Source organism: Vicugna pacos, chromosome 23 (assembly GCF_048564905.1).
Source record: "Vicugna pacos chromosome 23, VicPac4, whole genome shotgun sequence".
Classification (NCBI taxonomy): domain Eukaryota; kingdom Metazoa; phylum Chordata; class Mammalia; order Artiodactyla; family Camelidae; genus Vicugna; species Vicugna pacos.
Window position 1 is genome coordinate 34,061,424 of NC_133009.1, and position 23,936 is coordinate 34,085,359.

The 23,936-nt window shown below is 36.2% G+C and overlaps 1 long non-coding RNA gene across 7 annotated transcripts in view; it reads left to right on the plus strand.

Moving 5' to 3' along the window:
* LOC140688794 (uncharacterized) overlaps window positions 1-7,280 on the plus strand; it is a 105,304-nt gene extending 98,024 nt beyond the window's left edge. For 3 of the 7 annotated variants that reach the window (XR_012063622.1, XR_012063620.1, XR_012063617.1), the window contains 2 exons: window positions 6,077-6,237; window positions 7,067-7,280. This is a non-coding gene — a long non-coding RNA (uncharacterized lncRNA). Of the gene's footprint in view, window positions 1-4,887; window positions 5,127-6,076; window positions 6,238-6,599; window positions 6,767-7,066 lie in introns of those variants that run through there. The other 4 variants (XR_012063618.1, XR_012063623.1, XR_012063619.1 and 1 more) reach the window with 3 other exon arrangements.
* Window positions 7,281-23,936: the final 16,656 nt, after the last annotated feature.

Consider the following 23,936-nt stretch of genomic DNA (forward strand, 5'->3'; position numbering starts at 1 on the left):
GTAAAAACAAAATCTCCAATACTGACAATCGCTAACATGTACTCATGTACATACACACATGTGCACACACACATTCACACACAGAGAAGGAAACTAAAAACACCAATTTACCAAGTAATTTCATTCTGAACTTACTTTTTTAACATTTGATTAAAGTAAATTGAATTAATAATTATCACATTTTATGATGTTTAAAATAGGGTTGAAGACAAGTAAATTAAATCATCTAAAATACCTAATTTATGAAATAATTGCAATATTCATTTTTTTTAAATCAGTGATTTTTAATAGGAGGCACTGCTGCCCCCAACAGACATTTTAAAATTTTTGAGGGAAATTTGGTTGCAAAATGATTGTTATAACATTTAGTAGGGAGAAGCCCCAGGTGCTGGATACCCTCCAATGCATAAAACCATAACACACAAGGAGACATTGATCCACATAATATAGCAACACCTCATCCACCAAGAAAGATCACGTTCTGGGTCACAAAACAAATCTTACTGAAATTAAAAGAATCAGAATTACTCAAACAATATTCTCTGACAAAAATAGACATAAAATAAGTAGCAGAAGGCTATCTGATACACCTAAAAATATTTTAAAAGCAAACAACATTCTACAAAATGTGTGATACATGGATCAAAGCAGAAGTTTCAAGGAAAAATGGAAAACATTTTGAATTAAATGAAAATGAAAAGACAACACATCATACCTGAAGAATACACTTAAATCAAGATTAGAGGGAAATGTATAGTATCCTTATTGACAACTTAGATGAAATGGATCAATTCTTTGAAAGACTCAACTTGCCAAAACTTACCTTAGAAGAAATAGATAACGAAAGTATTACTAAATTTGTAGCTAAAATATTTCTCAAAAGAAAATGTCAGGCCCAGGTGGCTTAAGGGAGAATTAATGCTAGTTTTTAAAAATATCTTCCAGAAAATTTAAGATAAAGTAGCACTTTGCATCTCACTTTAGGAGGCCAGCATTTCTTGACACTAGAAAGAAATAACAATAACAAAAAGACCAGTATGACTCGTAAAAAAAGATGTAAAATTTCTTAATGAAATACCAGCAAATTGAAATAATATATGAAGACAAAAAAAATCACAATCAGGAGTTATATTAGCAATGTAAAAATCAATGATGTTAGAACACTCCCTCACACCATATACAAAAACAAACTCAAAATGGCTTAAAGACTTTAAATATAACACCATAAAACTCCTACAGAGAACACAGATCAAACATTCTCTGACATAAACTGTATTAATGTTTTCTTAGATCAGTCTCCCAAGGCAATAGAAATAAAAGCAAAAATAAACAAATGGGACCTAACCAAACTTACAAGCTTTTGCATAGCAAAGGAAACCACAAGCAAAACAAAAAATTACCTATGGAATGGGAGAAAATATTTGCAAATGATGAAACGGACAGGGGATAAATTTCCAAAATACACAAAAAGCTCATACAACTCAACAACAACAACAACAACAGAACACAATAAAAAATGGGCTGAAGACCTGAATAGACATTTCTCCAAAGAATACATAACAGATGGCCAACAGGCACATGAAAAGATGCTCAATTTTGCTAATTTTTAGAGGAGTACAAATCAAAACTACAATGAGGTATCACCTTACACCTCAGAATGGCCATCATTAAAAATTCTACAAATAATAAATGCTGGAGAGTGTTGAGAAAAGGGAACCCTCCTACACTGCTGGTGGGAATATAAATTGATGCAGCTGCTATGGAGAACAGCATGAAGTTTCCTTAAAAAACTAAAAATAGAGCTGCCATATGATCCAGCAATCCACTCCTGGGCATACATACAGAGAGAACTCCAATTTCATAGCAGAACTATTTACAGTAGCCAAGACTTCATGAAAGCAACCCAAATGTCCAACAGATGACTGGATAAAGAAGATGTGAATACTACTCAACCATAAAAAAGAATGAAACAATGCCATTTGCAGTAACATGGATGGACCTGGAGATTGTCATACTACGTGAAGTAAGACATAAAGAGAAAAATATCATATGATATCAATCAAATGTGAAATCTTAAACAAATGACAGAAATGAACTTCTGTAGAAAACCGAAAGAGACCCATAAACTTATTGTTACCAAAGGGGGAAAGGGTGAGGGGATGGGTAAATTAGGAGTTGGGATTAGCAGATACAAACTACTATATATAAAACAGAGACACAACGAGTTCCTACGATAAAACACAGAGACCCATACTCAGTATCTGTAATAAATTATAATGGAAAACTATAAAAAAGAATACATGTGTATATATATGTAAAACTGAATCACTTGCTGTACATCAGAAACTAACACAACATTGTAAATACTATACTTCAATTAAGAAAGAAATATACAAATTTGAAAACCAGCCAACATAACTCGTTACATTAAGAGAGTAAACAAGTAAAAACATAAGATCATAGCAATAGGTGAAGAAAAAGTATTTGCCAAAATTCAACATCCATGTATGGTTTCAAATAAAATTCTCAGCAGACATGGAATAAAAGGGACCTTTTTCAATCTGACAAAGAAAAACTACAAATATCTATAGCTAGCATCATACTTAATTGTAAAAGACAGCGTCTTTCCCCTACAAGCCATATCTGGGCTAAGACTTCCTCTTTAACCACTCCTGTTCAGACCCGTTTAAAGTTCCTACCCCTAATTTTTTATTTTTTAGTATTACTACTACTTAGTACTATTACTACTACTTAGTACTACTACTACTTAGTACTGCTACTTAGTACTACTACTTAGTATTACTACTACTTAGTACTACTATTACTACTTGGTACTACTAGTACTTAGTACTACTACTACTTAGTAGTACTACTACTTAGTACTACTACTAAGTACTACTACTACTACTACTACTAAAGAAACCCCAGAAGTAACTGAGTCCACCTCTGTCTACATCATATGAACTCAGTTATGATCTCTGTCCGTATCTTGCGTCTCACTGTAGGACGTGAAAATGCCACCTGCTCCCTCCTCAGCCCTCGCTGCTCGGGGGTTCACGTTATGTGTCTAGGCTTTGCCCATCAGACGTAAGCCGGGTTTTGGAGTTCGTCAGGACCTCAATTCTGACGACTCCAGGAGATGTAACTCACGTGGATTTCCCTCGTCCCGGAGCTCCTGATGAAGGGAATCTGCGCAGTGGGGTTCTCGCTGCTTCTATGCCTGCAGGAAGGCCTGCTGGATGTGTTTCCAGCAGGGGGCAAACTGCAGCGCTCAGCACGCAGTGGGAAGGGCAGTGGCCTCCCCGTCAGACCAGCCATCTGGTTTGGCGCTTGTTGTTCTTCTTCTTGGGCTTTGCTCCCAGCTGGAGGGCACTGAGCTAGGTTCCCAATCCTCCTAACCTTTTTAGAAGTTACCTCGTGTTCTTCAGTAAATGTCTATTCTGCTCCAGTGTGATTGGATCTGAGTGATTTTCCATAACTTTTTAGTGGCCCCCTGAAGTACTTGAAGACTGCTTCAAGACTGCAAAGGTAGCAATTGCACAGAAGTACTTGTGTGATCTACAGACAAGTATCTAAAACTTGAATTATAGCCCTAGGATTTATTCTGTGTGAATCTCATTTTCTGAATCTGTTAAAAAAAAAAATAACAGGGTAATTAGCCCAGAGGATTGTTAAAAGAGAGAGTGCTTTGTACAGTGTAATAATGTGTTATAAAAAAGAAAAATGAAGTTCTTTTCACACAAAATTCTATTATAGGAACTCCCAAATTCAATGCAAAATTACTTTTTGTCCATTGGAAAAGTTATAATGGGAAAGAAAATTAATTATAAGTTTTTCAGCAAATATTGATTGTCCTGACTCTATTGTAAATTAAAATGAAGGAGAATTAAATTCTGCATTGTGTTGAGTAGGCAATATATCAATTAAGATGAAGCAAAATATCTGTATTTTATCTCAAAGTTAAAGATCGAGGGAAAATTACCTTGTGGTATGTCAGGAGTTTAAAACGTTAGCTCCCTGTTTTATATATAAGAAAGATGTAGAAACATAAAATACCCTGAATGTATAAACTTAACTCTACAACATATAGGAAAGTATATATGAATGTTTTTGTACTATTGATCTTTCTTTTTTCTAATACTGAACAAATGAGTTGCCAACTGAGAAAAGAAAGTCACTCAAACTTTTAAACATAACAAAAATAATTTCAATTAACAAATGTTTTTTAGTGCCTGGCATTTGCTCTTGGGAAATAAAACTTTATCACTTGAATAAAATAACCAGAAATTCTGTCATGCATTTTAAGGTAATCTAATTAAAACCTTAGGAGAAAATTGATTAGACAAGATGTTACATAATCCATCATATTCATATTGATAAATTTTTAACAAAAAGTGTCAGAATTTTATTTTATAGGCTGTATGTGCTGTTAAATCAGAAGTTTCAAATATAATCTACCTTGCATTGTTTTACACTAAACATATTTTCAAAACATGATCTTTAAAAGAAGTATCAAATGAGGACGGGAGGGTATAGCTTAGTGGTAGAGTGTGTGCTTAGCATGCATGCATGAGGTCCTGGGTTCAGTCCCAGTACCTCCATTAGAAAAATTAATAAATAAACATAATTACCCCTTGCCCCCAAAAATGTATCAAATGAACTTATCTCAGCAGACAAGAAGTATGAGAACATTCCAGAGAGGCCCACCAAACCAAGGGATAGATTGTTTTCTTCCATAGACCCTACTGAAAAGAGTTATAAAGTGACTGTATGTCTAAGCTTAGTGCAGTCACTTCAGAATTATTTACTACATGTGATCTTCTTCCTTGTAATTTTTATGTTTCATGTTACAAATTGACTGTGATTTTTTTATTCCCTATTGTTTAGGAAAACGCTAACACAAATTTTGGGAGAACAGTGATGATTCAAATTTAAGAACATCTAGATGAAAATGATCATTCCTAATTTGATTATTCCTCTTCAATGCTAATCAATTCAACTAAAAATTCCAATTATATACAGAGAACTGAGAAGCTATATACTAATTTTAAATGATCACCAAAGTATTGAAGTAAAGCTTTTTTTAAGCTCTGAAATTCACTAAAAATCTTCAATCTAAAATAATAGTTGCTGTTAAACTCTATTATATTTTCTTGTTTTAAATTCATTTTTGAATAGAGACACTTATTTAGAAATTAATAACACCATAGGTGGTATATTGTTCTATGCACAGATTACATTATCAGCTTGTTAGACAAAAGAAAATGCAAAAAATAACCAGTGAATAATGTCCTTTTATGACCTTCCCAAACTCAAATTTATTAAAGAAAAGTCCAGTGTTTTATTTAGAAATCATAGCTCAAGAGGCAATAAGGTGTCAGAGCGTGAAGCTGCATTCCTTCCCTGCCTCAGCATGAGGTACTGCAGATGTCGATAACACAGCCACTCCTGGGACAAACCTGGAAGGAAGTAGCCCCAAATTCTCATTAGTCTTAGGAGGTGAAAATTGTGACACTTTGAATAAATAAATAGTGTTAATTGCATTTTTTTTAAAACGTTGGCATGCTACATTTTACTACCAAGAGAAAGGAATGAGTTGAAGGGAAAAAGTTTAAAATACATCTCATGCATAACTGATCCAGTTTTTATTACAAATTATTTCTCACCCAAAAAAGGCATGAGCAATTAAAGGATTTGAAGGAAGAGAAAGTTGGAAAAATATTCAAATAATCTATAAATAGCAAAACACATAATCCATTTTTTGCATTATAAACCCATATATGTTGCATCAAGCCAACATTTTCTTTAATGTGAAGATGTGAGGGTGATCTGGCTGCGACATCTGTCACCCCATTGATCGCCAGGGTTGATTCAGCTGATCTGGCTGGCTAGGCGGGTGTCCCATTCCTCCCAAAGCTGCATCATCAGTTTGAGAGGACGACCAAGCCCTATAGAGGAGGACCATCCTTCTCTGTCAAGGGTATAGGAGAAGCTGCGCTCCCCTGCTGGAAACTCCAAACAAGCTCTCAAGAAAATGTATGAGCATGTTGGGTATTTTCCATTTATTGAATCTGAGACAGGAGAGAAAGGAGCAGAGCCCAACCACTGAAGGAATGACACAGCAGTTGAGGATAGGACAGCTGGTGACCACCAAGATGACAGAAGATTCGACTTCTAGTAGACCTTGAGTCTCGTGGTGCCATGACAGCTTCTAGGCTGACCTTAAAAGGTCAAAAGGTAGGTGGGCACCCAATTCCTGGGACATCCCCACCCCTCCCCCAAAATAGTTGGAATAATCCTCCTACTCATTAGCATATGAGATTACTGAGCCCCATAAAAACTAACAACTCTGCACCTCATGGTTGCTCTCTCTCTTGCCTTCTGAAGTGGCTCCCACTCTGTCTATGGGGTATGTATCTACTTTTATTTTAAGCTGAGCACCCCTACACCTCTCAGTCCTCCCTCTCACCTTTTGAGAAGGAAAATAAAGAAAATACATAAGTAGTAACAAAGCATCATTGCACAGTTTAATTAGTAATGTGTTTCCTTTTGTAATCTACATGAAATAATGATATTCCTTATAATCGGCTGTGCTTTAGAGATAACGAACATGATGACTGGAACCACAGCAGCCATCTTGCTAAATAGAGAAAAACGCCACGAGAATCTCAGAGACATTGTCCCTATTGTCATTTGACCAAGCCAGTGCCAGCAGCCATCCTCCTCCAGAATTCTTGCCAATAAAAATAAAACCCTCTTTGTTTAAGTCTGTGTATGTGTATGTGTTATATATATATATATATATATATATATATATATATATATATATATATATATGTATATACGTGTGCATGTATACATATATATATTTGATTCACAAGTACTATTTGAATACCTTGCTCTTTGTAGAGTATGATTATTAGCAATGAGTTGTTGATTATAAGCTCTTCTAGAAAGACAGATAAAAATATAACCTGCTTATACAAATATGCCATGAATTTCAGCACTGCACTCTTTGGGTGTCTATGTAATTTTTCTGATCCCCTTCCATTTTGATACATTTTAGATCCACTGTCTGGGACAACTTGAATCAGTCTGGTTCTTAGAAAATCTGACCAGCCTTGTACCAGAGGATAATACTGCAGTTGTAGATGGAGTTCAGTTGCCATGTCAGAAAGATACAGATCAGTTATAAGATGAGTATGGATGACTTGAAGTGAGCATTTAAATTTTTTAAATTGATAATACAACTGTTAATAAATATATGAAATTATATTTCATACTGTTAAGACCATGTTACTTTGAGGTTATAAATTATCTTATTTTTCACGAGGAAAAATATGTAAGATTTTTAATGGAAGGCTGTCTACACTAAATGGAAATAAAAGAGGAACACACTACCATTTCAGGGCATTTCTGCTACTTGATTAACTTAAATTTCTAAACCCATTTAAAAGGTTTTAAAATCAAGTATGTGTCTATTTATCCATATATTGTCTCTATTGATCTAAAAGAGAATATTTCTAGCTATTATGTTGTTTTTTCTATGATACACTAATATTTCTTTGGTATTTTCATGACCTTTGAATTTTAAGAGTGTGAAAATTCACTACTGTGCTACATCGATTTGCAAATGCATTCTCTCAGACTAAAAGGAGTATGTTACAATTCTCAATAGAGTTTAATTATCTGCTTAGGGTAAGAACATAAGATATTTAGAACTAGAACATATACAAAAACTCCAGAATGATTAATGCACATAAATCATCTTTTCAATTCTTACACATTTCTTGCTAGACGTGGTTGTGATATGTGTATCTATTTCATATTGATTTACTTGGATTATTTAGGATCAACCAACAATCAGCTGGAAAAGTAACTAATTTTTGTGGTCAATGTGGAAAATCACAGAAAACTATTTTAGCTTGACTCATTGCTGCATGCCAATTGCCATGAGGATGTGAATTTTGGGCCAATAGGAATACTATAATAGGAACTGAAGCTTTGACCACAGCTGCTCATTAGTTTTTTTCAGTATTTTACAAAATTTTCCTAGATTTTGCCATATGCCAAACTGGGGATTTAAATATAGAAGTGTTAGGAATAATCATACCCACATCTTAAATATACCAATGTGATCTGAAGTTTCACTAATTCATATAAAAACATTTTTTAAAAGTATTAAAATATATTTTAATTGTATTAAATATATTTTAATTTTTGTTTGTTGTGTAGTGGAATCCTCAATCCTCAACGCTTCCATTTGCTTCTACCCACCATAATAGTCCCCTTCTCTGAATTATGAATTCGTCAAGTGGTTTCTATTTGTTTAAAATTATGGCCCCCAAATTCCTTGACTCGCTTCCCTCTAAGTTTATCATTGCTTCGAGCAACAGAGAACAGTGGAAGAGAGGCTAGGGGACCTCCCAAGCCATCTGCATCGCACAGTTTATAATTCCTATTAATATTCTGGGGCTTATTTCTTTTTATAGTTAAGTTACTGGGAATCTGTTCCTTTTGTGTCTTTATTTCATGTTTTTTAAGAGAGTTCCAGAGAAGTGCTCAGTCTAGGGCTAAGTATGACCTACAACTGAAGCAAGATCTTCTGGAATACCTTCTCCAACATTCTGTGAATCGAGTTTTTCTAGTGTGGGTGATGGGAACAGGGACTACTCCTGGGCCAGTGTAAGCCCTGGGTACCGTTCCCTTTCATCCCCTCAGACCCTTCTTTCCCCACCTCTTCAGCCCATGCACTTGCTGATACGCTGCGTACAGGCTGCCTCTTTGAGGGGGAGCCTCCGCAGATCTCCGGGGGTTCCTGCTGTGCGCAGCCCTCTCCTCTCTGGCACTCTGCTGTGGGAACTCTGGCCACCTTCATCTCCCTGGAGTCTCTGCTCTGTCTGCTCTGCTCATAGAAACCAACTTGGGCTTCACTTGGACCCCCCTCCTGAAGGTAAGTCCTGGAAACTCTTTCAAAACAATAATCCAGGTGTTGGTCTAACTTCATCAGTTTCCATTCCCTCAGGACTTGATTTCCCATGGTGCCTGATGCCCAGCATCTAAAATACCTTTGTTTCAAATACTTGACTGATTTTTTTGTTTGTTTCGGGCAGGAAGGCAGTTCTCACCCCGGCTAGGTCACTGTAGCCAGAAGTGGCACTCTCAGGAGTATCTTTTGGTTCTTGATTTCACCTCTTTGATGATACATATCAACGAGAGGAAATAGAATTATGAAAACTGTATTAATAATGTTTTAGATGAATTGGAGTATCCTACACTAAACTCATAAGTATATGCTATGAAAAAGCACGTAAATGCACTAGGACTTCCTTGCAAAGGCAAAACCTACACATGTAAAAACATTTAGAATAGGAAAAAATTTTAAATGGATATATCAATCTATAAAATGTTATTAATTAAACTTCATGGAAATGTTGCTAACATTTTGCTGAATCTGTGCGTATTTCATTCAATTAGTTGTGCGTGTTTCCTGATGAGGACAGTGATTGGAGAAGAGGGAAAAGATGGTGAGACTGTTTTCAACGTCTGTATGACATTAATGATTTTACATGGAGTCTTCTCGGAGAGGGTGACTGGTGGGGTGGAGGGCACCATCGCTGGAGGTTAGGAACCTAAGACACTGATAGGCCAGAGGCATGGAGAGCTCCTCTGTGTAGATTTTTAAGTCACTGAAAGTGACGACAGAGTAAGTACTGGAGAGAATGATAGTAAGCCAGCTGCTACGAATTAGAGGCACCCAGTGTCCAAAATTGCACCAAGGTAGACTTGTGTGGAACCTAATTCCAAAACCGCCCCCAACCTCTGCAATATCGTGCATCACAAAAGTATCTGGAAGTGATCATTCAGAGCAGGAAAGCATCCACCTTCCTCCAGGACTGGTGGACTAAAGGCAATGGGAAAATAAGATAAAGTGTATTTACTGAGTCAGCCACCGGGATTCTTGACTGCCTAAGCCCGTGGGAGTGGAGGAGAGAGCCGAGTTACAGAAAGAGCAAATAAAGTCAGAGGGACGATGCTGCCAAGTGACTGATGTCAGAGAATTTCGCGTCTGACAGACCTTCCACTTCGGAGGGGACAGTGGATGAATTCTCCTGGGTGCCAGAGTGGTGGGGATGATTTGGCCAGAACAGTTTGCACTTTGACACCCAGAGTCTAGGAGATGAGCGGGATTGTGGTTTCTTAGTGGTAGGGGGAAAATCAGCTCTAAATAATCCATTTTGGGGACCAGGTTCTAAGGCAATTTTTATTTGCTGCCTGGGACGAGCTTATGAATAGAATGACGATTGGGCTGTAAAAAGACTTAGTCTCTAGGGAGTGCCTGTCAGTCCAGCTTCCTGCTGAGCTTGGAGTCTACGTACCACGCCCACTGGGGGCGTTGCTGTTGTTGGATGTTTAAAACTTATTTAAAATTTAACATGAATATGACAGACCTTATTATTTTTGTGTTCTTATTTCTTTTTCTTCTTTTTTCTTTTTTTGTTTAACTTTTAAAATTATTTACCAACCATATCCCATACTTTCATAATATTAGGAGAATTTTATAGTTGCAAAATGGCATCAACTTGAAAATTATTGGTAAGAGCTTGGTCAGGAGCAAAGAGCAGGCTAACAAAGAGGAATTGATTAAACTTGTGCCAAGGCACTGGTAGATTGTGGTTCTCAAACTGCGCAACAGTCTTCAAGGTGCTTGTTAAAAAGATACGTTCTGGAGCTCAAACCCAGAGGCTGTCATTTAATTGCTGTGAGATAAGATCTCAAAGATGCATTTATACCAAACTCTCTGGTAAATTCTACTGCAGATGTTCAGTGAACCAGATTCTGAGACCCCCCTCACCCTGTCCCAGGTCACTGTGAGGCACACCCCACACGGAGACTGAGATATTAGATGCCACGCTTCAAAGACGCCTTCACCTTTCTTGAAAGGTGGAAGTCTTCTCGGAGACGTAGAGACCAACATGTGATGGAGTAAAATCAGCCCCTATTACATCTCCCAACACACTGGAAATTGACCTCTGAAGCGACCATCTGCTCGCTCTGTTCTCTGTCTTTCAGTCTCACTCTCCTACATAGCCTTCCAAAGATTCCCGTCTCTGATGGGCCATTATTTTCTATCCAGTCAACTAAGAAAAGGAGGGAAAATTGGAAAGGATTTTGGAAACTTGGAGCAAATAAAGAAATAGAAAAAAGTGTAACATAAATCTTACGATAACTGTGTCCTGAGGACTGACTTAAACACCGTGGCCATCACACTGTAAATATGGAATTGAGAAATGCCTCTCTTTTTCCATGCTGTTCCCTATAGTCCAGGAGGAAGCAGCTTAGGTGCGTAAACACACTTACACAGAGCACTTCCAGAAAGCCTGGAGGTCAGAGCAAAGTCAGTACAAGCTATTGAACCCGTATGTTTTATGCGCCCCTCCAGGCATTCAGCCACCAATAAAGATCTGTTCACTCTGGAAATTCTCTACATAGTTATTTGTGAAATGTTGCCAAAAGAAATCACACTGATTTAGTTTCATTGTCCTTGTGAATGCCCCAGCTTCATATTCCAAAAGTCCTATGAGCTATTTTCTCAATTGCATAAAAAAGTAGGCTACAGTACTGAGAATTATAAGAAAATTATATAGTATAAGATTTTAATAAAATGAGGAATTACACCATAAAGAATATTGCATTTTTATTTTTGACAGGTTATTCACTAGCATAGCATATATATATATATTTTTGATGTGTAAATAATTGCATTGTTAAGAAGTTCTCAAAGAAAAAAGTAACTAGTTGTTTAACCAAGTTACTCTTTCTATCATTCAACATGCTTTAAGTTTCTACTATGCCAGTTGATGGTTGCATAAGGAGTAAGATATGGCTTTGACTTAGAGCTTTCACTTTCAATTCAGGGAGATAGATTAGGAGACAGATGATAAAAATATGTTAAAAATTAGAGGATCCTCTCAAAATGAAGTTGAGTCAATAACTTGGCACTCAGGAAAAGTTAAAATTAGAGGGAAAATTAGAAATTATTCTGGGGAAGAGATGGGGAAAGGGACTGGGAGGGGAGAAGGAATTTCAGAGGAGGGAGCTTCTTGGTCAAAGCCATAGATGCATAAAAGAATAAGGCACATTCTCATGAAGACAGGTTCCAATGTCTAGTGGTTAAATAGTAAAGAAACTAAAAGGAAATAGAAGGTTGACCTTCTGGCCAATACTATCAAGTTGACAATTTCCTGTTAAGTCTACTGTGAATTATTTCCAAGCAGTCTGCTCTCTGGGGATGGTTTTTCCTTCTATCCATACATATTCTCTCTATTTTGTGTCAATTTAACCCACATTAATGACACTGTCTCTCACTTCTTTGTTATAAAAAACCCTTATATGTAAAGCATATTTCTCACCTATTACAGATTTTACTAAAACATTTGGGAGAAATAGGAAGGGCTGATTTCACGTACTTAACAGCATCCTGCCATTTTTCATCTCTTTTCCTTTTTCTCTCCCTCTCCAGATTTTGTCCCCCATTGTACAAGTTAGTTTCCCTAGAAACTCGGTGCAAATCCAACCAGAAACTCAAATCTTGGTAACCAGAAGATTATCAAGATACTTGCTCTCAAATGTGGGTCTCTAATTAAATGAAATAATTCAGAGAATACTTCCTAATCCAAATTATTGCATCCTGTTCGGATGAGAACACATACTACACAAACTAACTGCAGGAAATCTACCCTTGTCCCGACTGTAACTTTTACAATTTATACATTAGGTTTTGGTGAGATTAAAAGTTGCATAATAGATTTTACTAAGTTCTTCTTTAAAATGAAATCACAGTAAACATTTCAAATGGCAGTTTATTTTGGAGAAATGTAACCTTGCATCTTTCAAACTACTCTTGTTTAAACTCACAAACAGTCTGTACCAAGGAAACATTTAAATATGAGTATTTTATAAAAAAAAAAAGAAAAGAATTCAAAGAAAACAGACATGGATACTCAACTCTAGTATACTAGGTACTATTACCTAATTTCAGAAGTTGAGTTCTATATTTGCAATAAATATAATATCTACATTGTATTATAAGAATTATTCATAAGGTATATATAATGTCTAGAAGAGGGAGTACTTAATAGAATCAAAATAATGCTGCTTCCCTCCAAGTTCAAACACATACACACACAGACATAATTTTAATGCATATGTTTTGGAGTAAATAAAATAAACCAAACAAGAAGGACATAGGCCCAAAGAAGAAACACCAATTCCAAAATGTACTTCCTCAAATTAAATGTATTGGTTTTCTAATCTATTGTTCCGAATATGGGCCCATCAATATAATCAATACAGTGGCAAATGAAGGCTTAGTTATTCTCCATAAATAGAGTAACTATATATTCCCATATATTTCAGTGCTTCAGTGGTATTTAGCTGTCAATAAATTAAAGGTTAGAGCAGTAGCTTTATGGAGGGCTTTTTTTGGCATCAGAAACAAAGCAAAATGAAACACTGATACACGTAGCAACTCTGACCATCTCCAGAGCGCGGTGGAGAGTGGGAAAAAAGAAATTATCCCAAGAGATTCCATTTTAATAGCATTCTTGAAATGACAAAACTGTAGGAATGAGGAACAGTAGAGAATATGAGTGTGGCTATAAAAGGGAAATTTGAGGGATCTTTGTCATGATGGAAACGTTCTGTATCTTCCATGTCTCATTGCTAATTCAAGGTTGCGATATTGTAATATAGTTTTGCAAGATGCTTGCATTGGAGAAAACTAGTAAAGAGCACACTGGAATCTATGTGATTTCTTACAACTGCATATAAATCTACAATGACCTCAAATAGAAACGTCAATCAAAAATGATTAGGGCCAAAAATTCAACCTCTAACTTGGGGGAAAATAATGGTAAAATGTAACCTTTGCAGAAAATAATTATAAAAAAAATCATTATCAAAAACTTGCATGAAAATCTATATATAGAGAGAGATCTTAAGGCACAACTAAATCTCAGGTTCAGATTCTTAGGGTTCAGGATGCAGGATGTCTGATTTGTACTTTTTATTTATTCTGTGATTACACTTTATTCATGTCATGTCTTTTCTACTCTTTTGCTTTGCTTTAGAAATATCCTGTTTGATCATTCTTATTTTTAATGAAAATATTTAGTTCTATGTTTAGTTTTCTGACATATTTGAAAATCAGTTTACCCTAATAGTATTTATTCTATTCATTCCACTTTTTTTTTGTTCTTTCCACTGCACTTTCATGCTTTCTTTAGGCCAAATTGAATATTTTAAGGTCATTTCCCCCCCTCTACTTTATAATCATCCTTTCACAGTTATACTAAAGATTGCAACATGCGTAAGTGGCTTTTAAAATATACTGTATAAAGGTGCTTTACCACTTCCCAGTGTAGCAGGGAATTTACAGTAGCTTAAAACCATCTATGTTTTCTCTTGTACTGTTTTGCTACTGTTACCTGACTTTCAATGCCAGATATAGGATTAAACTCCAAAGCACACTGTTATTTGTAACAGATTGTTATTTTATATTTCAGTTTTGCCCATATTGTTACCTTAGGCAGGGTTGCTCACTCCTTCCTGCACTTTCAGGCTGAATTCTGAAAATCTGAATGAGCCGCTACATTCAAGGAAAGAGCTGAGATTTACAGCTTATCTGAAATGATGCAAAGAAAGTAGACATGTGAAGAGGCCAAATGGAAGGCAAGAAAAAGTAGGAGAATTAGTGGAACTAATAGTAAAAATCTAATGAAAGTAACATTAGAAAAGATGGGGTGAAATCAGAAAGTAGAAAGAGAAAGTAATGACAGATACCCCTTGAGCAGGAAGCACTTAGTTAGCTGGACTGATAACGTTATGCAAATGGTCTAAACATTTTATATATGATTATAAATAGTATTTTCTTCACAGATGTATTTGTATATGTGTATTCTTCTTAAGTGATAATTTATTAGAAACCCAAACAGAGGAACCAAGAATCATGGTTGAGAACAGACAACTAAAAATTGGGCTTTATTGATTTAAATTATACAACCAAAGCCGTCAGCTATAATTTTATTTATACTTGAATAACAAAAGTCAAGGAAACCTGGATTATAAGAATTGTAAATCATCTCAAAGTACTGATTAAAGTTTTTAGCAAACATCTATCTCTTGAAATATATTTTGTAAAGCATTTGCAATTTTTTTTTAAAAAAAGTACAAACGCCCTTTGAGAATGTTTTAGAAACTCTTGTTAGAGAGTTGAAGACAAAATTGTTTTTAAACATCCATTTTTTCATAAGCTTTATAAAATACTACGCCCCACCACAGTTCTAATGTACTACAAACCCCCTGTGGAGTACAATAAAAAGATTTCTATGTAGTTCATATGTCTTTTTTTCCAACTAATGGAAAACAAATGAAATGATGAAAAAGTCGCATTAGAGTCAGTCACACATCATAAATTGCCTTTCTTAGTGTGTCATGGTATAAAATGACTTGATGTGCCCCAGGGGAGAATTCCATTAGAACACACAGTCTTTTCATTCAGAACCTTAGCTTCATAAAGCAGGAGAGATAGAGAAGTGTAGTAACCCCCATCTGAGCAGCTGGATGTTATAACGGATGTAGGCAACTATAGTTGGAAATCAGTGAAAAGTTACAAAGAATGGAAAATGTTCCTTCTATAATACTCCCTGAATAACAGGATTAACAGATTTCTAAGGCCCTATTTTCTTTTATTAAACTGCCTCAAATAGCCACCGATTACCCTAAAACCCATACAAACTCTGCTATAAGTGAATGGTAGTGATATTTGTGCACACTGGTCATTTAATAGAAATATTAAATTTTCTCTTTCCATAAATTCATCATGGGAATGGTTTTCAGTAATGGGCTCAATACTGATAAACCCTGCATATTAACTCTCTGTTTGGCTGATTCGAAATGATCCTCGGCGTTATGCACACACACATACACACACAAAAACCACAATCTTAAAATCCTCTCAGAATGAACACAAAATGAACAAGAATGAAAAGCACTTTTGCATTTTACATTATACTTACAACCCGTTTAATGTAACTCCCATCCCAGCTTCATAAAATGATACATACTAATTTGGACACCATTCAAGTCCAGTAGGCACCATTCTTACAGACTCTAACTTGTAAGGCCACATTCCACAGCCTTCATATTTTCCCAATTATTTATTTTTCATTATAACAACTAAAACCGGCCATATTGATATGATGGGCACATACATGAGATGGAATTGTTTAAATGATGTCCATACTGGTGGCAGGAAATTCTCATCCAAGATGCTAGTTGTCATTGCTTGATTCTCTTATCATGTAAAATATGTGTGGAGGCTTCTTTATTTAAAGCTCTTTTTAAACCATCCTTTTATTGATAGTTACTGACTAGAAAAGCATCCTTTAGCTGTGAAAGACATAATAATAAGAACCTTACATTAGTAATATGAGTATGCATTAAGTTACCATCCCTCTTTCCACTTCCACACCATTTCTATTCTATTTTTATAGGACCTCAAATCCTTTGAAGAATATTTTCTCATTTTTCCCACTTGCTCACCTTGTTAGCTGTTGCCTGGTGACAGCTGTCGTAACTTGAGTATCTGATTTACTGTCTTTTTGTCCACCACAGATATTGTGATTTTATTGGAAAAAACACATTTGCAACAAAGTAATTTTCTGAGCATTTCTAAACACCACATATGGAATAATCTTTTCCTCCATTTTTTTTTTTTTAGCTTCCCATGCTCATGGTCAGACCCCAGCCAAGCATTACCCAATAGACACAGAATACATCCACACTGAAAAACAGCATAATAGGCACACATGCACACATACAGAATGAAGAAACAGGTAAAATTAATTTCAATTGTATGTTGTTTTTTAACCAATGAATCCAAAATATTTTGGACACTGGTGAAAATTCCTCTGTTGAACTTAGAATATGCTCCACCTATGTCAAGACTAATAGAGATATTTATGGTGGATAAATACCTTGAAACTTTGGAAAACCTAAGGAAATGGAGAGGATTATAAATAGAACAAAATCTATTTTCAGCCACTCTGATAAAAAAGTTTTTTGAAACAGAAATCAGCTGAGATACAGAATGTAGAATGATACTTTTCTTTCACAAGAGCATCGAGATTAATGCCTAGTACAATATTAGCAAGAGAAAATATGCGTTTTCTCTTCTTATTGTAATAGTTATTTTTGATATGCCTGTGAAATGCTCATTTATTGTCTTTGAAATAATTTCAATAAAAATAATTACAGAATATGGCTCTCAAAATAGCTCATTATCTTAATGACATGACTTGAAACATGCAAATTATAACAAATTACACCTTTTTCTATTATCACTTCGCGTTTTTCACATATATTGTCACTGTTTTAATGACATTTTTGGAAAGTTGCAGGTGTGCCTATTACTAGTTTCTTCTGCTCTTAAAGTAACTGACAGCCACTTCTTCTCTCTGTTTTGAGAAAAAAAATCACAAAACTCCAAATTACAGCCATAATTTCCACATGTCCATTAGCAGTTCCCCTCAGTAACAAAAATTTTATGCTTTACCTTTTCAACTAAATTTGTGTTTCCTTGTCTATCAAACATACTTAAATATAGCAAAATATAATACTCGATTTAAAAGAAACAGAACTAAAAAGAGACTTTCAAAACCTGATAGTTCTGGTTTCTTAAAACCAGTTGAACTGGTAAGAAAATTATAGGATTAAAATAAAATAAAAGGTAACAGAATACAATATAACAGGACAAACAAAATAATATTTACAGAAATACAGACATCCCAATTTTAAAGTGAAAACTCTTATAAGCATGTCTTTATTGAAGATTAAAAATATATATGTAAATTTTGTATAAAATGTGTAGCTGTACATTTCTCTGTCTCCAAGATGAAAAGGAAAAGGCAAATTTACAAGTGGGAAGAAGACGGCTGTTAACTAGAGTGTATCCCATCCTCCTTACCTTGATAATGTCTGAGGAGAAAGGAAAATGAAAAACTAGTTTTGTCAAAATTACTTGCAAACATGCTAAAGCAATCTTTCTGATAGTTTCTAACTGAGAAAGATAAAGGCGGTCTTAATCTTCAGAATGCTTTTGGCATGAGGCTCCTGGTCTGCCCGGGCTGCACGTGAAAATCCAGCCTGGCATTTCCGTGTTTATGGGCATGGCCAGTGGTATTCTGGAGCTGGCTCAAACCGGTTCCGTGAGCACCAATTGTGTACCTCCCTTCCCTACTCCAAATCCAGGGACATCACATTGGTAGCTTGAAATCACCTCCAATGTATTTACATCACAAAGGCCTTTTTTTCTTACCATCCTCCCAACTAGAGAATGAATTGTTAAACATATCACAGCATGTCATTTCCATACCCCCCATATTTGGTTCAAGTGTAAAGAAACACCCGCCAAAGAGCTCCCCTCCTTTCTGTCTGAACTAAAAGATGCATCTTCCCTTAGGCCGTTGCCTCTCATTGTCATTTAGAGAATTTGCTGATCTTTCTGTAGCAAGTGCATTGAATCCCCACTGGAGGTGGCCCTCTAGAAAATGTCAGGTTCATCTATGCAGTTACCCGAGTGGAAAATGGAGATGTTTCAAGACCAAAATAGCTCCCTGTCTGTGAAATGATTTTCACATGCATCACTTAGAGACCTGCTGTTTCAAACATGGAGCGAGAAACAGCAAGGGAGGAGCAGAGAAGTGGCACTGATGTTTTTCAGATTCTGTTATAGTTTACCTGTAACACATGTATGCATGTATCTTTTGGATGATAAGGAAAACATTTGAAAATGGGTAAAATCATTGATTCTTGGAGCCAGATTCGAACTCTGATTCTACAGTTTTAACAAATACAGGGTGAATGCATTTGGTAGCGTGGTATATCGGCTTCTTCTACTTTGCAATTCACCAATTCAAACCTCGAAAACCGTCAAAGCCACAGAGAAGCAAGAATCTTTTTTCTTTTCAACCATAATTTTACCTGGACTTTCAACTACTTTATTCCTTTAAACTTTCGCTATATTCTAGAGTAATATATGGTACTTAAACTTTTGTTAGTGTGATCATTCTTTCTTGTTGTCTAGTCCTTTTGGAGACTGCTGGTTATTTCTGAAAAATGCTACGTAAGCCCAATAGATACAGGGCAAAATTTATATTCTTCCGTCTTGGGCATGTTCTCTGTCTTCGTAAGCCTTTAAAATGTCCTTGGTTCATTTCATATCATATTTTCTGTGGTGTTTCATTGAAAAAAATTGCTGGCACCAACTTTAACCATGAGCACAGTAATCTTTCTCTCTGTCTGTCTCTCAATCTCTCTTTTTTACCCTCTTTCTGTAAATTTCCAGGTTTATTTACTGCACAGAGAAAAGTAAACTTATAAAAAACAAGTGCCTTAATTTGTTTTCCCAAGCGAAAAAGAAATCCTTTGCAACCATGATCCTTTTCTTGATTCTTATTTTAGTGTCCGAGGTTTCCTTCCTGTTGAAGCAAAATCCCATCTCCTGTCGTCTGGATCCCAATTGATCCCATATTCCTGGGAATCTGTTTAATCAAATATCTCCTTTCTCTGAGTTCTGTATTTTTATATTTTCTCTCTTCACTAAATCGTTTTTCTCAGCACACAGCTTAGCTCAACCTCCTCCCAACTTACAAATAAATACAATTGGAGAGGACCTCCTCCTCGTCTGGTTTGCGTTTCTCTTTAGCTGTCACTTTCCTTCTCTTCGTTGGAGTCTTTTTCGACCTAATGATGCATAAACTATCTTTTTAAATATTTAATATGTCTTACAATAAGAAGTGTATACAATGTGAAGTTTACAATAAAAATAGAGGAATTTGAAAAGTAACAATAGATAAAATATTTACAAAAAAGAAGCTGTAATTTTCCTGGGACTCAATCCATTTGTGTTTTTTCTTTGTTTGCATTTCTTTGAAAAGCTGTGGAGAAAGTATTCTTCTTAGGCTTATATTTCCATAAACCGACCTATCAGGGTTTTCCCTCTCGCTCTCTGATTTAGGTCACCGTCCACTAATCACCAGTTCTCTCTTCCCTGAGTCTCTGTGAAAGGCCGTGACTGGCCTCCGGTACAACACGAGTATAAGAGCCGGGTGACATTGTGGAGCTGGGGCAGTGAAGAAAACGCCACAGTTCTCCAGTCTTGGTTCCCTTTTGTAAATATCATGGGGGGAGCCTTGTACTGAGAATACAGACCCGCAATAGTAAGGAGTTCACTGAGTCACTGCATGCAAGGTGGATACATTGGGGAATTACCTGGCCTTGCAGAGGGTTTTACGTGAGTTAGAACAAGTTTTACTGCATTAATCCAGGTTGATGGACAGATTCATGTCTCTCCTGTGGGGGATACCTTCTTGAACTGACATATTCTCATCTTAGTGAGCTTTCTCTTTGGCCTCTAACACAACTGAATGCGTCTTTGTTTCTGATGCTTTCTTTCCTTGGCTTCTACCATCTACTGGGAAGCCTCACGTGGATGTTACAGGGTAATCAATAAAGCAAAACGCAAATTCAGCACCTTCCTCCAAAACACGCTTTTCCTCAATTTTATCCCTGCATGATAAAATGCATCTGTGCTCAACTAAGTCCAGCATCCAGAAGTCAAATCTTCTCTTCCCCTTCTGCCTGAATCTTAAATTACATAGTCCTTTAATACCTCTCTGAGCCCTTTCCTGCTTTCTTTTTCCATTGTTATTATTTCAGTTGAGTCCATTACAACTTCTTCCAAAAGAATTGCAATAAACTCCATACCTGTCTCCCCACTTAGAAGTACGTGAATTTTCCATTTGGAAAAGGAAGAGTTGGAAAATAATAAAAAATGGTCACCTCACCGACAGTGCCTGTCATATCCTACGGGACAGACAAATCAAGAAGCCGCGAGGCAGGCAGAAGGAAGCTTTTGGTTCTAATTTCTAGATCTCTCTTGGCTGCTACGCACCCCCCCCCCATTGCTGTACCTCGCAGTGGGCACTTTGAGGAAATGCAAACATTTCCAGGTTGTGCAAACTTTCACGAGGTGCTCATGGTTTTCACTCCTGGCAGGAGCCTGTGGGCAACTGGGGGCTATTGTTCAAGCCTGAATTTTCCACGGAGTCTCATATGTCCCTTGGACTCTTGGGAGGCTTCAGGGCTCATTTGCTTCCAGTTAACTCCATTAGTTAGACTTTTCGAGCTCTAGAACTCCTGACTAGTCATCTCACTTGCGCTGCAGCACTCTGTGTCCTCCTGTAGATGGTCCTTCTCTCTGCCCGTCTCTTAACCCTGTCTCCCTGCTCTCCACCTTCACTTCTGTACAGATGATGCCAAAACCACCAGCTGAGTGTAGTCACCCCAAACTTGTGTTTTATGTGTAGCTCTAAATCAGCTGCAATTTCAAAATGATGTTTCTCTAACCAGTACTCGCCCACTGCTTCCCATTAAGTGCTTAATGAGTTGTATCTGAGAAAGATGGCAGTGGTGGGTATAGCTCAGGGGTAGAGCACATGCTTAGCATGCATGAGGTCCTGGGTTCAATCCCCAGTACCAACATTAAAAAATAAATTAATTAACCTAATTACCTCCTCCTCAAAAAAAAAAAAAGACACATCCTGAGAAAGATCTGGGGATATTGGCTCATCCTGTTAGAGATAGCTGTTGTCCTGTTCAATCCTGTCTCCATATCTCTGGAATGCAAACCTTGGTGTGAGACAGATAATTTGATCATTCCACATTTCTCAGGCTCCAGATTATGACTGGCCCATGTTGGACTTCAGCAAACAGAAAAGACCTTTCTTGAAAACGTCCGATTTCCTTCCTTTCTGCTTTCATACCACTTAGTTTATACCTCAGTTTCTCTCTTCCTTAGATTATTACCACATACATTAGACTCCTTCTGTTGTTTGTTCTAAACTCCTCAATGCTGTAGTTATTGCAGGTAAATAATTTGGGTCTCAGCATAAAACAGGCCACAGCGTCAGCCTCCATCTCCCTGTTGCAGGAAGAGTGCAGCACGTCCACACCTGCATCAGAAGGGGGTGTCACCACTCCCTCTGTCCCGCCTCCTGGGCTCGGTTAATCTTCTACTTCAGAGTCTATCTTTTGTCCTCCTGACTTTATTTCCAGTTAACAATTTTATATAAACCAGTATGTTTTGGTTTGAGAGTAACAGTTTCAGTCACAATGAGAGAAATGTTAAATGAAAGATACAATGTTTAACATATTGTGTTGACCAATTTTGATAAATTGCTCTAATGCTGAGGTTTTTTTCATATGTTAGTGAGAATGATACTGCAAATTAATTGGGTGATCATTAAGAATTCTTATCGAAGCTAAAAGCAAAAAGAAACAAATAAGACCTAATTAAACCTAAAAGCTTTTGCCCAGTAAAGGAAACCATTGATAGAATGAAAAGACAGCCTACTGAATGGGAGAAAATATTTGCAAATGATATGACCTATACGGGGTTAATATATAAAATATATAAACAGCTTATACAACTCAACATCCAAAAAAACAAACAACCTATTTAAACCTATTCGAAAAATAGGCAGAAGAACTGAACAGACATTTTTCCAAAGAGGAAATACAGATGGCCCATAGGCACATGAAAAGATGCTCAGCATTGCTACTTATCAGGCAAATGCAAATCAAAACCACCATGAGATACCACTTCACAACTGTCAGGATGGCTGCGATCAAAAAGCACAGAAATAACAAATGTTGGCGAGGATGTGAAGGAAAGGGAATCCTTGTATGCGGTTGGTGGAAATACAAATTGGTGCAGTCACTATGGAAAACATACGGCGGTTTCTCAAAAAAACTAAAAATAGAACTACCATATGACCCAGCAATTCTACTCCTGGGGTTATATCCAAAAAAACCCCAAAACACTAATTCAGAAAGATACATGCTCCCCAATGTTCACAGCAGCATTATTTACAACTGCTAAGATACGGAAGGAACCTAAGTGTCCAACAACAGCAAACAGCAAGTGTAGAACAATATACATAGTTCGATATAACTTGCCCCAAACAGAACAAATAACAACAAAAACATACGTATGAATAGACATTATGTAATGTATGGACTAGAGATGGAAGGATAAAAAGGGATATTAGCAGCTGTCTCTGGGGAGGAAACAGGATTTACAGACAAAATCCAAGAGAAATGCATTTTTAGAACTTGTGAATTTTGTAACATGAGCATTATCTGTTAAAAACTGCATAAATATTTTAAACTTAAAATATAGACTATGTAGTGTTTGCATATAAAGTACCCAAAATATATAATGCTCAATTACTAAATAAGCATGGGGTTTCATATTTTTAAAACCAGCTTTCTTCAGATTTTTAACATAAAAATATATATATTTATTTGTCCATTAAAGTACAGATCATGTCATAATTAATTCTCTTCAGTGCAAAAGAGATTAAGGATGTGGCTCATAAAGAACCATTTTTTAACATGAAAAAATGAATTGTCAAAATTAGTATAATTTTTTTCATTTTTAAAAGAAAAAGGAGTATTTAGATTACTTATTAATGAAAGGAAAAAGTCTTTGCTCCTAATTAAACTTTGAGAAGTTATACATTATTATCACCTAATACTTCAGTGAGAAAATGTCAAAAAGAAATGAAATGAGGGAAACAAGGAGTGGAAATGAGAATTTACTCCTTAAACATGGCTGGCAGCCTGGATCATTTAATGCCATCACAGCGTATTATAATCTGCAGGGCTGTTAATTAAATTGAGCATTTTACGCTAGCCTTTTAAGCTGAGCCTTTTAAAAACACATTCTAACGACTTTGATGTCAGACACATCCCTTCCATTTTGCTTTCTAATCAGCATGACAGCACGTAGTATTCCAAGGTATTTGGAA